The sequence below is a fragment of the Haliotis rufescens genome, unplaced genomic scaffold (genome assembly GCF_023055435.1).
Source record: "Haliotis rufescens isolate VD_foot unplaced genomic scaffold, xgHalRufe1.0.p SCAF_12, whole genome shotgun sequence".
Taxonomy (NCBI): Eukaryota; Metazoa; Mollusca; class Gastropoda; order Lepetellida; family Haliotidae; genus Haliotis; species Haliotis rufescens.
Window position 1 is genome coordinate 3640911 of NW_025963802.1, and position 14735 is coordinate 3655645.

General features: G+C 41.0%; 1 protein-coding gene across 1 annotated transcript in view; it reads right to left on the minus strand.

Annotated features, from left to right (window-relative positions):
- The window catches only part of LOC124138083 (QRFP-like peptide receptor), a 163969-nt gene extending 160532 nt beyond the window's left edge, over window positions 1–3437 (minus strand). Inside the window, exon 1 of the mRNA XM_046504603.2 lies at window positions 3328–3437. The gene's annotated coding sequence lies outside the window, so the exon portion shown is untranslated. The remainder of the gene's footprint in view (window positions 1–3327) is intronic.
- Window positions 3438–14735: the final 11298 nt, after the last annotated feature.

Genomic DNA, 14735 nt, shown 5'->3' on the forward strand with positions numbered 1-14735 from the left:
TGAAAACTAGATTGGTATACATGATAATGTTTGAATTAGAAGGAAAAATGTGGGTTTTGAAGGAACTCTTCTGGACTCTCAAATATGAGATTGCATATACTCGAATCGTATACCGCGCAACCTGTATGTTACTCGTGTAGACAAAATGCATATCAATATCACAGGTGAAATGAAGTAGGGTTCACGGTCGCGTCCAAGAGTATTCCACTTCTATAGCGAGTTTTTGAGCGAGTTTGATTTTACGCCGCTTTTAGCAATATTCCAGCAATATCACGGCGGGGGACACCAGAAATGGGCTTCACACATTGTACCCATGTCGGGGAATCGAACCCGGGTTTTCGGCGTGACGAGCGAACGCTTTAACCACTAGGCTACCCGACCGCCCCCACTTCTATAGCAACATGCATTCACGTTTGTAGGTGCTTGTACTAGTTCGGACTTATTCAGATTTTACAGTGCAAGCCAACTGAGATACCATGCTGCAGTTTTAACATTGATACCCCTCAAAAACATTATACTCACTCCTACCCCACTAGTCCTTGTTTTATCTTCATGCCAAGCGCCAGGCAAAGTAACAACAAGTACCATCTTTTAACGTATTTGGTGTGTCACGGCCAGGGCATCGAACCACCGACCTTCAGGTCTCCGGGCAGACGCTCCATCCTCTGCACTAAGGTGGACATCAAGACAATGAAGTCGTTTTCTTTAGTGACAAAAATGATGTCCAATGCAATTCGATATTGAGACTTTTTCCGGATTTTTTACAGGTGAACAAATGATTTGCCATTGCATGTGTTTGTGACGGGTGCCATGTGTTGAACAACGTCCTTTCCAGAACTGGGCATCAGACCAGCAGTTTATGTACATCATCATTTCGCTGTTGCCCGTGTCTTCAACAAAGTCTTCTCGGGGACGGGACAGTGCATGTGCAGTCGCTACATGGCTGAAATAATGCCGATGCGACGTGAAATTATATTTCACTCCCAGTCTATGTACATCAGCATCTCGCTGTTAGATCAAGTAATACAGCCTCAGTTGCCCGTGTCGTCACAGGGCTGTAAACGGCTTGGTTTATGGATGTAGTCGGTAGTGAGATTTTATTGGTCGTGACATATTAGTCTCCCCTGTGGCCCGGGGGCGGAGTATTACCAGAGATTCGATTAAAGGCAGACATAAATGGCCGACCTGGCAAGTCAATAATCAGTGACGTGTTTATGACGAACAGCAATGTTTGTCTAAATGCACCGCTTGTCTTGGTGTTTATTGATATCGATATTGCTGATATAAACTACATCAGTCCACGTCGTTGTTCATAGTGCGTACATTGAAATGTGAGGCGAGTCTCTCGTCCGGCGATAATGTGCGCTAAACAAAAACTGAAACCTGCATCAATAAACGAAGCGGCACGGAGTTTAGGTGGGAGGGTGATTGATTGAAAGAGTGATTTGGTTTGACTATTCAAACATGCATTTCGTTTGCTCTACACCCTTCCTTGGCCAGAAACTTCACGACTGCTCTTGGCTCAAATTTGTTGAAATCCATTATGAAGACACCCATGCTTCACATAGCGAACTATTTCTCGTGTAACCCCTACGACTAACTCAGAGCCTTACTCCTTTTACACAAATAAGCGATCATTAAATCGAGTTGTCCCTTCCCCGTTCCCATTAGTTTCAGGTGACGATCGCTTTTCCTGCCCTTGGCTCAAATTTGTTGAAGACACCCATGCTTCACATAGCGAACTATTTCTCGTGTATTATTTGTAGAATAGCTATATGTTTGTTAGCATGTGATCAGCATATGACTGACTACCAAATGCCAGAAAATCTTCCACACTTTCTGTAACATCAAGTATATATCTGATCTAAGAACATGCTGAGAATGGATTAAAGATTACCTTTATGATCAGTTGTGCATCATCCCATGTAAGAATCATACAAACTAATTCTTCACTATTAAATGTTCTCCTGAACCCCTTAATTAACTGTAGTGGACAAGCATATTTTCCTTCATAGGGGTGCAAGATCAAGTGTAGCCATTATTCCACACCTGAATAGTTTTCGCTAGACACAAGTGGATGTAGGCAGAGGGTGACGTAGGCCATAGTGGAAGAAACCATGGGTTAATGGACGCATGCCACATTTACCACAATGCGAACTCGGTACTGTGTTGTCAGACAATTCAGTGGACAATTCATTGATTTGAACCAACAATCAGAGGTCACCGGGTCCTTAAGTAATAAGTTATTTATCCCACCCACCCCGAGGTTCTTTCCAGGGGAGGTAATCGCCTAGGTAGAGGGGACATTATGGCAATGGGTATCATTTCCACAGCACTGGAATATTTTCCCATATATTCATTCTTTCCTCCTGAAACTATTTGACCCGAAAACATTAACTGCTTACACTTGCACTGTTGAGGGAGGACACTTTATCTACGTCACTATTTTACATTGTAACAATGGCACAGCGTGTTATGACCAGGTCGTGAAGATATATGTAGTATAATGAACCTATAGGCTTCTTCCTCTTTCCGTCTTTAAGACTTAGCTTGTTATTGTAATAAGCATAAATAAAATACCTCATCCATTTTCGCACCTACTCTCTTGGCAGACAATTTGCTTAACAAACACCTTTCGAGAATTAATGCAATGGCGATGGAATTTATAACTGACAAATAAAATGCAATATGTTCTGTACCAGATGTGATAAATATGTGATACGACCAACCCAGAGCCTTACTCCCGTTTACACAAATAAGCGATCATTAAATCGAGTTGTCTTGTCCGTTCCCATTAGTTTCAGGTGACGATCGCTTTACCTAACATATGTTTCTGTAAGAAGAATAGAACATTACTCTGAAAACGACGGACATAGACGTCATCAAGCAGTCCGATAATAATACAGATAAAGTATGTCTAATTATAAGTTGAAACAAATATCACCAATTTCATCTAACGAGTGTCTGCCTTCAGTATAATAATTGTCTATCCATCTTTAAATTTAGGTGTAATTTGTTTGATGAGGATAGCAATAGGGAGGGAATTGTAGGCAAGGCGGAAGGGGGATGGAGGGTATTGGAGAGGATGGGGAGGTTGGTGTGCTCTGAAGAAAATATACGTCAACGTAAACAAGTAATTTGATTTATGAAAGGTAGTTGACGGTTAATATTTTGTCACTCTGTAGGGGAAAGTGTTCGCGAAGCTTATTGGAAAAGTTCCGGGGTCATGTCACAAATATGTCAAGATTATAGGGAAGTCATATAAGCAACTAACGACGTGTTTACAAATGGCTAAATTAATGGGAACGATACGTAAACAAGACTCACCCTGTAGGAATCGATTAGACAGCAGCGGAATATCCACAGTGGACAAGGAATCCGGTGGGATTATCCGGGCCGGTGTGCGAGTAAATGCAACAAAAACGTTTGGGGTCGCCCTTGCAGCGTCGGGGGAGGATGCTGCGCGTTATCGCTATAAATAGTCCTTAGTTATGGTGTCCATGCAAGGCGTGTAAGGAGGTGCCAAGGAGGAACTTCTTTATCCTCGTTAACAAGTGTTGCTGACATGTGTGTTGATTGGCAGGGACTGTCAGTTCACAAGTGTGTGAGATGGGGAATTCTTGCGCTGCATTTAACCTATCGTTTGTTGTTCAAGGGCCATGACGCGCTTTTGTTGCTTTTGATAAAATTACGATGTTCACAAAAAGGAGTCCCCTTGGATCATGTCTTGACGATTGGCATGTACGTTAGGACAGAACACCAACAACAGGAATAAAATCTCACAAGCCCGCAGGCGAGTCAGTTCGTCCAACAGGAAAGGTATATGTTTTCACTATTCAGGTTAGTGTATATTTCTTCACACATGATTGGGGGGCACGGGTGGCACAGGCGCCGCGATTCGCTGTGCAGAGTTGCGTCCCTTGGGCACGCCAGAAACATATGATTGTGGGTTCGAATCCCGGTTCGCCCCGATTATGTTTCTAGGTTTGTCAGCACCATACCCTTCATAGAAGTGGTAAACGTCTGAGACCTGCATCACTTCGGGCTTTCCCCCCACATCAAGCTGACACGCCGTGATTTAACTGGCATACTGTTAAAAGCGGCGTTAAACCCAACTCACTCACACATGATTGTTCGAAAGACTCAATTCTACCGGCGTTACTGTAACCTGTATAAACTTTACCGTGCCTACGAGGTTGAACTTATCTTAACTAGTTTTGAACTTTCATTTCATTCAGTATTAAGTAACACATTGACGTTTTGTTCAGTCATGTCGCCTTCCCAATTGCATTTATCTTTCGCCAAATTCACCTTCATCGGAGGTCGCGCCAGACGAACGTTTTTATAAGTTAGTCAGCGTTTAGACTTCTAAAGCTTTCAGGCCAGCATGTCTAATTTCAGTATCTCGCAAACGAACTTAAAACGATCAGTTTCGAATGTAAATAATTAAATTATCTTGTTTTGGGTGTTTTGTAAAACTGTCGTTTCTGAGAGCCATAGCATTTACACCCCAATGGGAGTTACGTGGAAGAATGTGTGTCCTATGTGGGTTTTATCTTGTTAAAGTCGAAACTTCCGAATCGATACAGTGAAGCAATGAAAGCCGAATTATCTTAGAAAGACCAAGAACCCACGCATCCTTCATTTAGATTGGGCGGTCAGTCATGGTTCAACTGAGCTGTCTTTGAATTAAATTGATAATGGTTGGGCTTGCATTTGATATTTTCTTTTCTTAAAACTTCAGTTGAATTCTCTTGTGTCATGAATCTTGGCTCTTTCACTTTGACATGCTGCTCGCTCGATGTATATGCCGCGATCTCTCCTGTTCGATGAATGCAACTTGCACTTTTCTTTTCACAGAAACGAGAAACTTAAATCTGTTGATGTTCGGAAACAATTTATTTTTGGAAGGAAAAGTTAATGTTTTGCATCATTCATTTGTAACAATATTGGGAAAAGAGTCAATTGATAGACTCACCAGCTGCTTATTTCACATGCATTCACGAAGATGTAAGACGCGTTGGCTTACTTGTTTCACATTTGATTACATATTTGGATACATGTGCGGGATGAATAAATACAGTACAACAAATTTTCCCTGTACCCTCGTGGAAATCTAAATATTTCACGCGATTTACCTTTTGGTTTTTATAAACACAAGAGATAAAACAGAAAGGTATTCTCAGTTGACGCCATAGTGCACGTCTATTGTTACGTCATGACACATCATGTATAATGTATTAGTTGTATATCCATATATATATATATATATATATATATATATATATATATATATATATATATATATATATATTATAGGGATATAGTTGGGTTTAACACTGACTGACGGCATTACTGTTACTGTTACTGTGTCAGTTGGATGTGGTAGAAAAGCCTAATGCAACGCAGGCTGTTTACGTTTATCATTCTCATGTTTTTAAGTCATGAGCAACGGTAAAGTATTCACAGACCATGGAACAAAGCAAATCTAAGATTCCGACCATGGCCGAGCAGATCCGGGAGCGCAGCTGTTGTCCACGACGCTACCTAAGCGGAAGGCTGAACTTGCGAAGACACATTGTTTCGGTCAATTGGACAGGGGGAAACATAGCAGGAGGCGACACGCCACCAGGTACTATATCGTAACACCCGACAAAAGTTACCTTCGTGCGAAAGAAACCACCAATGTTGCCAGACATCTACAAGAGATTGGATGCGTCTCCTCAGTCAGCACGCCTAATTTACATTTGACATCGCGGACAGCATGTGTTTACATCACCATCATGTTCCGACTGTTGTGAACATTATATACACTTTTAAAAAGTGTGCCACTGTTCTCTGCAGTTGTTCACGTGGACCATGTTCCATCCGTTGTTGATTTTTCCAATGCATGATACAAAGATCTTTTAAAAGCATGGCGACTCCGATTACAGGAAAGCTAGATCCGTTTTTTTAGTTTTCCTCATTTTTTTTTATCTAATTAATGAACATAATAACATCGCATGGGAAACATTATGTAGCACATCATGCTTTTTGATAATATTTTCTCAAATTTTAAGGATTATACAGATATTTGAAAATAATGCGATTGTTAATTTGACACCGTTCGGTAATGTGTCGTCGAAGTCTAGGTTGACTATTGCACGTCCGTAAATCAACGATGCACTTCGAGCACCTTAGCGACACAAGTTTCCGCAAATCATTCACTTGAGTGTCAAAATAAAAGCAAAACGTTCCGTCAGATAAAAGTGTCCTTCACATGTAATTTAAATGTGGATTTGAGATTATGAATTCATGACAACGAATTGTCCATTCATGGAATTTTTAAATTTGTTTCTTTGTTGTTTAACGCCGCACTCAACAATATTCCAGCTATATGACGGCGGTAGGTAAATAATCGAGTCTGTGCCATACAATCCAGCGATTAACATCATGAGCATTGATCCACGCATTTGGGATACGATGACATGCATCAACCAAAACAGCGAGCCTGACCACCCGATCTCGTTAGTCAACTCTTACGACAAGCATAGTCGCCTGTTACGGCGAGCTTAGGTTGCTGAAGACCTATTCTACCCCGGATCTTCACGGGTCGGGAAATTCGGAATCCCCATGCTTGATAGTTATCGTTGAAAACTGTGTGGCACAATTGGGATCTTCACGGGTTGGGATACTCGGAATCCCCGCGCGTGAAGACTATAGTTGAAAACTGTGTGACACAATTGGGATCTTCACGGGTTGGGATACTCGGAATCCCCGCGAGTGAAGACTATAGTTGATAACTGTGTGACACAATTGGGACCTTCACGGGTTGGGATACTCGGAATCCCCGCGAGTGAAGACTATAGTTGATAACTGTGTGACACAATTGGGACCTTCACGGGTTGGGATACTCGGAATCCCCGCGAGTGAAGACTATAGTTGATAACTGTGTGACACAATTGGGATCTTCACGGGTTGGGATACTCGGAATCCCCCCGCGTGAAGATTATAGTTGAAAACTGTGTGACACAATTACAATGAATATCCTTTTTTCTTCTATTTTACAGACTCATGTGTTATAGGTGACCTCACAATAAATAAACCCTGTTTAATCATGTGGATGGTGGGATGTGAACATTCATTGTATTAATTTGAAACATCAAGTCCACTAACAAATCGGCCGAAACTGATTCCAGGGACAGTGAAAGTCAAAATGGTGATGGAAATTGTATGAATGGATCTCTGAAAATCAGTGATGACACCAGGTGTTCGCGAAAAGGGTACGCATGTCCTGCTCTCGCTGCAGCATCAGCAGCTCACACAATTTCATCAAAATGTGAGTGAAAACCACGTTGGTCACAACACGGTCTGATGGAGGACGTTGGATATATTGTACGTGCGCTTCAATCACTATCCTCCTCCTCGGCCCACTCCGCTCAGCATGCAATATCAACGACATCAGGACACGCGTCTTCAGCATTATATGAGCGTTTCTTGTTGGATAGGAATCGTAACTAGCAAGAACAGGATGCATATGACATATATAGAATCTTATCCAAGTGTCGTTTGATATTTAATCTATCTACACGGGCCGATAAAAAATGAATACTCCGAGACTTGCCGAGGGATAACAAATCTGAAGACACTCTAGTGAGATTCTATTTATCATATAAGGAAAGGAAAATACATTTCTGTTCACCATCCAAAATCATTTTCTTCTAACGCTTCAGTTTGTAAACAGTATTCTTCCATGACATTGAAGAATGCTTGATTCTGATTCCTTTTTGCTACGGAAACCCCCTTTAAATATATCAAGCGTATATCGATACCCTATGTATCGATCCATAAAAGATGGCTGCCCATAACCCATCATTTGATCTCGGATCGCTTATGGATGTTTTCGGTGACGATTTTGACTTGCAAGAGGTTAAACCTGACTGGTTTCACGATGAGATGAAAAGACCCAACGAAGGTATATCGTTTGCATACACAGTTTAACGTTTATAGGATCAGGTTCTGTAACTCTCTCACTGAAAAAATATAACGATAAACTACTCAATAAAAAATAACATTAGCTTGAAAAAAAAGTAAGAAAAACTTCATACAAGAGAAAATATTGTTACCAATTTTCTGTATCTGTAAACTTTACCTACACTGTATTTACTGTCCATTAGGGCCCGGCACTGCTCCGACAGAAGCGACAGAGCCTACACTGGTGAGGTGAAATTGGGTTTAACGTCGCGTCCAAGATTATTGCACTTATATAGCGACGTGCATGCACGTGTATGTGTGTGTGTGGCTGCTTGTACTAGTCCGGACTGATGCCGATTTATAGTGCTAGCTCACTGAGATACCATGCATGCCGCAGTTTAACATGAATACCCCACTCAGACACAGTATACTGACTCCGAGCCGACCAGTCCTTGTTTTAGCCCCTTAATGCCGAGCGCCAGACAGGGTAACAACAAGTACAATCTTTTAACGTCTTTTTGTATGACGCGGCCCGGGATCGAACCCTGGACCTTCCGCTCTCCGGGCGGACGCTCTACCACAAGACCACGGAGGCGGTCTGAGCCTACACTGACTTGCGAAGGAATGACGTCTGCCGCTACTCGTGTCTCTCGCCATTTTGTCACCCTCGATGCTGATGAGATCGAGTCTATTGTAATAAACTCGGAGGTACAAAGCATAAATAAAAACACTAGTTGGGCGATTAAGATATTCAAACGTGAGGAAAAATACATAAAATAATTATATTTATTACTTATGAAAAACCAAAGAAAATATGGAAATGTGACATTGAATGAGTTGGCCTTGCCTAGCCTACCATATGAAATGCACAAGAGTTTTGATATTTAAAATCTCAGCAATCAAATAAGTTGATAATGTAACCATTGGAATTATTACTTACCTTCTTTACAAGTCCACCGGTTACATAACATTAATTTCTATTTCCAGAATGGCTTACTTTGCGAGACAAATCACCAAGTTTTGAGACCCTTTGACCTCAAGAATTAAACAACACATTGAAAGTTTTCTACGCCGAGGTCCGAAATTCCAATGGATAGTGTTATTCGAAGTCCTCCTATGTTGGCATTATATCTGCGATTCATCACCATCTCCGTCAATCACCGTATGAGCGTTCATTTAACATGCTGCAGGATTAAAAGTTTGTCAATGCGACCAATGTCTTAATGGGGATGCTTCGAAAAATCGAATCAGTCGGTAGACGATCCAGTCAGGTCTGGTTTGATCTGACATTAGGATTTGGGAGGAGGGGGGATTGAAATTCAACGTGACCTCACTCGCAACTCTTTCCGTGGCGAGGTCGACGACGTAGGGTGCGTGTTTATCACTAGCACACACAGTGAGTTGACAAAAAAAAGCCCCGAGGCTATCTTCGTGATTCGAACGAACCTAAACCACGCACATGTGCCACTGGTACCCCTCCTGTCCTGTTGCTTCATTTAAACCAATGACCACGAAAACTCACAAACACGTCTCCGACACTCACTGATTCACCGTACGGGCACTTGGCCACCACAGTTTGCCTCTTCTGAAATTGATTTCATCATTTTGGACAAAGTTGAGCAAAACATACACTAATCACTGTGTCGGGGCCACAACGATCACACTACTTTCTCATACTAGTGTGGAATGCCGCGAAAAAATGAAATTGACAGGGCACAGAAACGAACAGTCCCTCATGTCATATAATCACTCTTCTTCGGCTCAAAAAAGGCTGTATTCAGCCATTCTCCAATGTGGTAGCAGCATCACACCAGCAGGGATAGTTAGTCAACATGTTAATGTTGAACAGCATCACACTCACAGTACTGGGTTGTCTTCCGGTTTCCTGCAATTCTTTGGCAGCCATAACGGAGAATGCAGTGTAGAGACAACCGGGACACGTTAGGACAGTTCTCAATTGAGGGTGGGGAGGTATAATTCACATTCACAAAAAGTGAAAGAGTGATATTTAATCAAGTTTGTTGTGAAAAAATAATTGCTCAGCGTTTTTTGTAACTTTTTCTGTAATCCAAGAACATGTAATTTCATCATTGAAACAACCGACAATGAAAATATAATATAACATAATAAAATGTGTTTGAAGACATTTTATTCATGACAACATGTTGTTTACAAACTTTTTTTGTGATCGATATCCATTGCCATCTCCGTCAACCACCACCAATAGAATTTGGCAGGAGGGGATTTGAAAGTCCATAAGAAAACACTACCCTTTGAAAGTCCACGAAAACAACTAAAGTGACAACTTATCAAACTTGATGAAATTCATTTCAGAACAAGTACAATTAAGAAAATCATACACGACCCACTATTTCTGGGCTACAAATGTCTAAGTTCTGTCTTTATCTGGCTTTGGATCCGTGAAATGGACAGGTCACACCATGCAGATTCCTCGTTTCATAATATCCGGCTCGTCTGCAGGCTAAAAGGTGTCTGTTCAGTCAAACAATGTTCCATTGGTAATCATATTGTGGAATCAGGCTCGATCATTCCCAGTAAATCTACAGGTAAATGTTGAACCACATCATAGATCGGGGTTGTCATCTTGCTTCATTTAACTAGCCAATGACAGCTGTGGGGTGTGAGTAACCTGATGTAGTTCATCTTCTGCCACATCCAAGTTCGCGATGGAGAGGCATTTATTTTGATTTTATGATTGTTTACTGGGAGCAATTGCTAACTAACTAATAACACTTACACACGTTCAATATATAATAGAATGTTAATTCCTAAAGTTTGTTGTAGAAATATATTCGTTTAGCATTTTACAACCTCTTTCTATAACCTGTCGTCCTTATAATAGAAATGATGGCATGTTCGATTTCCAAGAAATGACCTCTCTCGCTAAATTTCGAGAAATGAAACAGTGTACAACAAGTTGGTAGAAATTAAAACATCTGTCTTTGGACTACGTTTAATTTGGTGAGTTATTTGTCAACTTCTTTTGAAAAACTATGTGTTTTGAACACTTATTTTGAACTACTCATGACTATGGTGTTTTTAATCTTTAACTTTAGTAATAATTGTTACAAATATAACTACCTGTGACCACCTTTTCGGAATGATCTAAGATTGTCGACCAGTGTACCTGTGTTGTTACCATTTCAAAGAGCACCGTTTTCAAAGCGTTGTTGTCGTCATGGTAGAATGGAGATAACACTACTGTGTTTTGAAATTTGATGTAGTCCTACCGTAGAGTAGGTACCTCTTTTTTATAATTTAAAACATCGCGCTTACCTCTTTATTATAATTTGGAACCTTGCGCTAAAGCGCTCAGTTCAAAATTAAAATAAAGAGGTATCTACTCTACAGTTGGACTACATCAAATTTCAAAACACAGTAGGTTCAGGTCCTGAATAACGAGTGTCTTGGGTGTAAGAAGTGAGATAACCAGCATCAGAGACTAACGATGTCCTTTGATTGTGACGCCATGGTCGCCAAATTTGTTATGTAGGTCTGCAAAGCACTGCGATGAAATTGTTGCGATGTCTCCAATCAGATATCGTTTGATCTCACTCAAGTGATGATATATTCTGTGGAACCTACTGTATGTTTAGATGATCAACGTTTCTAAACTATCTTACAGAGAGAACGGAGGACAAACAGTTTGTCGCGTCAGTTAAAGTGTAGTAGCACAGATCGGGAATGTAGCGGAAACTAGATTTCGCAATGGATATCTAAATATATACGTCAATGCTAGAAAAAAATTAGTTTCGACTTTCCAACGAAACATACCATTGAGCGTAAAATGCAAAATGGCTCTATCGGTAGCAATTTGCATTAAACAGTATAATTATGCTTTTTGCCTGGCACCCCAGAGCAGCACTCCTGCCATGCGACATCCTCTCATTCTAAATCTGTCACTAATCGGAACATCCATGGATGAAGAGTGAACATTGGCGGCGCATTATTTGACCTTTGAAGCTTCATACAGACTGTTTGGCTTCATACCTTCTATTTAGTGTCGTCTACATATTACACAGCCCATCATTGAAAACCAAGCAGTCTTTCTGTCTAAATAGTGCAAATGTATTTAGAAATACAGTGACGCTACTTCGCGTTTAATCAAATTGTGGAGAAAACATATGCTTCTAATAGAATAATTATGTAAAACATATAAAGTATACTGCACAAATCGTATCTTGCACCTTTAAGATAATACATGGTTGACCACACCACGTTACAATATTGAACACACCCGTTGCTGCACGACCGGCAATTAGGTAGACACAAGACATTATCCCATGTGCAGATAACTTGCTTCTGTACCATCATTGAGCAGTTTACTTGATGGAACACGACATGGTAAACTAGAAACAAACGTACTCTGTATAGATCTGTTTTAATATTAAATATAATAAAGGGCAACCAGTGAATATATTCACGATACACACACACACACACACACACACACACACACACACACACACACACACACACACACACACACACACACACACACACACACACACACATTGTTCCGATATTAATTATGGATCTTTCGACATTAAGGTCGTGATTCACAGTTCGCACATTCACGCCTAATATGCTTCTACGTCACCTTGAGCTGCAGAAAAAGGTTCAGAAGAAAAGACTGTGACAGTATACTGTTCGCAGATGAGACCGGGTATCATGTGGACAGCTGTAATTGTTGTGCAAGGCTATCCGTGCTTTCAGAAGAACGATTTAGCTACGTCGTCAGTTGAGGGTGGAAGTGTTAGATATGGGTTGGCATCACAACACATTGGACAGCACAACTCATCTTTGTTAATTGCATTTTGAATGGCGTACGCTAACGGGACGACATCGTTCGAGATCACTTTCTTCCCTCTGTGCAAATGCATGGACGCAACGTCACATCGTAGAAGAATAATGCCCGCCCACAAATTGCACGTGTTGTAACAGCCCTTTTGAGGCAGCATAACATTGCTGTACTGCCATGGCCGGCTGTTCTGTCCAGATGGAACGACGCCTATGACAGGATCAGAACCAGCTCGTAAGGCTTGCTCATTTGGGCCAATCTTTGGCTGACTATTGGAACAATAACCCCAGGCTGTTTTCAATCATCTAGTGTTGTCTATGTGCTGCGTCATTATCAAGTCTTTGATTACTAGGGGCGGTGGGGTAGCATAGTAGTTAAAGGATTCGGTAGTCACTAATACACTCACTCACCCACTAACTGTGATCAACAACAGGGCACGTGACCTATTATTGACCTACATAGTCGCTGAAAATAACATCAGACCCGCTTCTATAAAACGATTGCAAACATACGATTCAATGTAGATTCTTAGATTGTTATCAAGCTGGAGTATAAGAATTTACATCGAAACCTCGCCAATAATTGTAACAAAGAAGTTATTCATCCATATATCTCATCCTTATTTAGTATTTCCTCGAGCCTGACCACCTGATCCCGTTAGGCGACACTTACGTCAAACACTGGTTGCTTAAAATCAATTCTAACCCGGAATTTCACAGGCCCAAAGTAGAGTATGCAAGATGAAACCTTTGTGTCAATTTTTTCCCCATATGGGACTTTCCAAAGTGTATAGGAATCAACAATATATTAACAAAATACCAAGTTCAAATATACAGTTTTATTTCTGCGTTGACTGATGGAAATATTAAACGTCACCGCCAGAGAATAAACAGTCTCGATTATATCCCTGAAACAGATTCCATCCGTAGTAAAAGCTAAAATAACAGTTAAAATTATATGAATAGATCACTGGAAATTTGGGATGACAAGTACGTCCTGCCCCCTGGCTGCACCCGCCACTTACACAACTCGCACACAAAGAACGTGTTTGTTAGTTGCCTGACGCTGCACAGCAGTACCCTGCCACTTACACAACTCGCACACAAAGTACGAGTTTGTTAGTTGCCTGACGCTGCACAGCAGCACCCGCCACTTACACAACTCGCACACAAAGTACGAGTTTGTTAGTTGCCTGACGCTGCACAGCAGCACCCGCCACTTACACAACTCGCACACAAAGTACGTGTTTGTTAGTTGCCTGACGCTGCACAGCAGCACCCGCCACTTACACAACTCGCACACAAAGTACGTGTTTGTTAGTTGCCTGACGCTGCACAGCAGTGCTCTGCCATGCGGCTGCGGCCGGTCAACATATAACTTGTACATGTTTGTCAGTTTTTCAGATAATGGGTATGGCATTAGTCATTGAGGTTATTGGTCTCAACGTACAAACGTATGCTTGCAATTATTTTGAATAAAACGGATTGTCATTTAACGGAAATTGGGAAATATGTAGCAAATTGCTCTATTTGACTTCATTTCAAACTTAAATGCTGTGTGTTGTCGGGGGAATTGCCTGATAAATTGTATGTTGCAGTTTCTCTTCTTGGGGCTAGTTGTTGTAATGCAACATGTCAACATCAAACAACAATTAGTCTTTATAATCTACCGAAACAAACGCCAGCGGAAAATAGCATTGTCAAATAACAAATCCCAAAACATTCTTAAACACCAAAAGTCACCTCTTCCAGAGATATTTAAGTTATCCTCCAGAAACAAACCCTTTCCGTATTTGAGTCCAGTTTGTCGCCATGGAAGTTGAATAAAAGGATACACAATAATGTTACAAAGCAAAGGCACTAGTCCATGGCTGGACTGATGTCTATGCAAAGTTGGCCAAGACATATTAAACAATCTTACCCTACCACGAAGTTTCAAAATAACATTTCACAAACAGCAC